We start from the raw sequence: 4,073 nt of genomic DNA, 5'->3' as shown, positions 1-4,073 counted from the left end.
CTTTCCCTCTTCTCCAGATCTTGCAGAGTCTTTACAGCTCTTTGTGCAGCAACAGAAGCAGCCATGTTATTCACTACTTCAGCCATTTCATCATTCCTATTGATGTTGACTCTTGCAGTGTCGTTCCTTCTTGGAGGCATTGTTTCCTCAAAACCAACATCAAAAAGAAATCGTAACACCACTTACGAGAATTCCAGAAATAACTTTTGACTACATCGACACATAACAACTACTCCAGACCTGACAACTCAAACAACTTACCCCGCACATGATCAGATAACGACTCCCAACCTACAGGTGGACCTACCATATAACCTAAGCTATGATACCACAATGTAACACCCCGATTTTTAACAGCACGGGTGTATTTTTTTCTTTCAAAAACAAATAATAAAAATACCAGCGTCGTAACACAAACGACAAAAATCCTGAATAATTACATCACATATGCCAACAAACTAAAGAATCTTTTTGAGATGATAATCCAAAATATACAAATAGAAATACATCGGGGCTATGAGACTTATCAGACATTTCTCATACTCCTTGGGTATTCTCAGCAGACACCAGCACAAAAGCATTACTCCAAGAATGTTATCCTCTCATGGTCACGTCAAAAAATGGAACATGGACCCACCAAACGAAAGCCAACAGATAATATAAGTTATAGATACAGTCATCCCAAAAAGAAATAAGTACGACCACCAAAAAGACACCAAGACCCTATACAACCAAACTAATCTGATCATTCACTAGCAACTACAATAACATGGATGACCTCCACACACTCCACAAGTGTCTTGATAGTGTTTCAATAAGTGTACTGAATCGTTGCAAGTAATAATTAAAATGGTAATGCTGAGTGTCGAACTCAAGGATTGTGGTTTACTATTGAATTATATTTAATTACTAAAATTGAACAAAAAGTTTCCAAATTGATTGAAATAATATTTAAAATTTACAACAGTAATAAAATTAATCCTTTGTAATAAGAAAAATGTTAGGGATGAGTTTCACTTCGAATCCAACCTTGGTGTCTAATTTGATCCTAGTTATAGAATTCCTTTATTGAATTATTACCGAATTCTCTTTATTATTCTTGCCCTAATGTCTTGGTTACAGATTCCCTTGTTAAACAAATTCCCTTGTTAAACAATTGCATTTGCAACTAATTTAACTAGTTTCATGACCTACATCTATCCCTATACTACAAATTCATGAATTTCTTATCTCAAGCATTTGTAACGTCCACTCACGTTTCAAAATACGAATCGTTTAACATTTTAATGTCGATCAAACAATAAAAAGCATTAAGCATAGAGATGAGAAAAATAATTCAATAAACGCATTCATACAAATAGAAATCAAATCAGAAAAATAAGGGTTTCATCTTGTTACACTCATCTCTAACAAATAGAGTTTAGTTACTCATGACAGAGATAGAAAAGATAGAGATTAGAGAAGAATTACAAGAAAGATTCATGAATGATTCATGATAAAACTGCTCGAATGGTGTTAAAAACGGCAATCTTTGAGTTTCTCTGTTAGGGCACAAGTCTCTCAACTTCCCAATAGTCAAAAAACTCCTCAAAAAGTGAAAAAAACTGAGTTCTAATGTGTTCTTCTGCGCGTCTCGCGCTTTAGATATACACCATAGGTATTAAGCGCTGAAATGTGCTTCAGGCGTGCTCCAGGCGCACAACATCTTCTGCCTGGCGTTGAGTGCATTTTTCCCCTCTTTGGATTCTAAATATGGTTTTGGTGTCTTCATTAAAGTTGCAGCGATGGATCGTATATTTCATTTGCACTTGGTTACACTCCAATTGGATGTCTATAACTCCTGATATGGCTGAAATACTCCACATAGGTCATGTTGATTTTTCACCAAAATTCAGTACTGCATTAAAATAAAGTAACAACGTAAAACTACAAAAATCTCTACTTAATCAAGGAAATAAGTACATGAACAGTTCATTAAATCAAAGAACTAAAATCAACAAGAAATATCAAATAATTCTTCAAATTAACTAATGAATAAAAGATAAATAAGACTAAAATCAATGACAAATATGCTTATGATGAAGAGTCATCACAACCCCAAACTTAATCTATTGCTTGTCCCCAAGCAACAATTAATTTTTGATTTGGTACAGTTAAAAGAAAACTTAAGCTCAATTTCTCAAATCAAATCAAACTCAATTCTTAAAGTTCCAACTACTACAAAACATTCATCACGCTATATGGTTGCTTACGAAAAACAACACAATTTGTACAGTTTAGCATTCATTCATCAAGTTCAACTCTCTCTTCACACAATCTCACCAAAATTTATCTCAAGTATTTAGAAAGGGTTATGAATTTATCACTCAAATCCTAGAACACGCATCACGCTACAATAGGCTTGAAATAATTCTAGTTAACACTCACAATGCAGCAAACACATACACTTTTGGAGGACTTTCGGGTTGTAATGGGGCTTAGGTACGGGTAGGACATTTTGGGATAGTAGGTTTTACTACTTGGAGTTAGGCATACATTTTCAAATTATTCTACCACTTTTTATTTTTCTTCACCTTTCATTGTGGAGGTTCTCAAACATTGACAAAAGAACCAAGAAGATATTATTTATCAAAGCACACAAATTGAATTTTTTTTGTGAGAATCACCACCCCAAACTTAAAAGATTGATATCCCATGAGCAACCTCAAACTTAGAATTTTATTAAGACAAGACAAACCTTTTCCTTCCAAACTCCAAGTAAGGTGATTTAATTAAAATCAGGTATTTGGCTCGTAATGTGGCTAGTAACCGAAAGAAAAGGAAAGACTCAAAGGGGTTAGCAACGGATAAAAATTTGCATAGGGTCGTTAAAAAGGCTTGTAACACCCCGATTTTCAAAACGAGGGTGTATTTTTTTTTTTAAAGAAATTAAAATAAAACAGAGAAATAAATAAGGAAATACCTTTGGATAAATAATTGAGTCGTTATAATTTACAAACAGCGGAAAAGTTTCTCAAAATATGAATCCAAAGTATTTACACCACAACAAATGATATATGGAACCCATTCAAATAAGATGTCATATTGACAATATTAGTAAAGGTACAGTATTCCAGTTCAAAATAACGTAATCCAAAAAAACATATGTTCCCTCTATGTCATCCTAATTTGATCATTCTTCAAAAAAAAACTATAGCTATACACCCTGAGTGATCTCCACGCGACCCGTGAGATCCTCCTAACATAGCTCCAGTCAAGCATTCCCATGTACATTCCCATCCGTAGGGTACGAACCGGTGGGATCGTCCTGTCTCTCATCTGAGGGCAAAGCCCAGATTTCCACAATAGTTGTAAAGGGTCACCAACCGAAATTAACAATTAACACATAACATTTAAGTTTTTAAATGCACAAAATAACCTTTCAACTTAGCATGCACCTTAATAGGATTTTCCATATGCGAAAAGTTCATTTAATGCTTGCCCATTAAAAATGAAATCAAAATAAAGTTCTCAATCCATCAAGTAATACATAACTAACCAAGACATTGATAAATCAATTGAGCAATCTGTTATCTAACTCAAAATAAGAATTTCTACTAATCCAATCGATTTCCAAATCGATTTCCTGAAGGTTTTTAGTGAAATTTGAACTCTGGGCTTAATTCAATCGATTGGGCAATCGATTGGACAATCAATTGACAGCATAGCTCAGCCCCTGACTTAATGCCAATCGATTTCCAAATTGATTTTTGTCAGTTTTGCTGAATTCCTGCATGGCCAAATCGATTGGGAAATCGATTTTATAAATAGTTGAGCCCCTGTAACTTCCCAAATCGATTGGGAAATCGATTTTATAAATAGTTGAGCCCCTGTAACTTCCCAAATCGATTGGGAAATCGATTTCCCTGTTTATCCTTCCAAAAAAAATAAACTAATTCAATCACATTCATACACAACTCCAAATCTTAACACTTAGCAATTCCCACACAATCACCACGACAAATTCGGTTCTGAAATAGTTTTACAATCCATCACACTTACACACAATAATCAATACATAACACTTAGCAATT

The sequence above is a fragment of the Cicer arietinum genome, chromosome 4, assembly GCF_000331145.2.
Source record: "Cicer arietinum cultivar CDC Frontier isolate Library 1 chromosome 4, Cicar.CDCFrontier_v2.0, whole genome shotgun sequence".
NCBI lineage: Eukaryota > Viridiplantae > Streptophyta > Magnoliopsida > Fabales > Fabaceae > Cicer > Cicer arietinum.
This window is presented reverse-complemented; position numbering follows the sequence as displayed.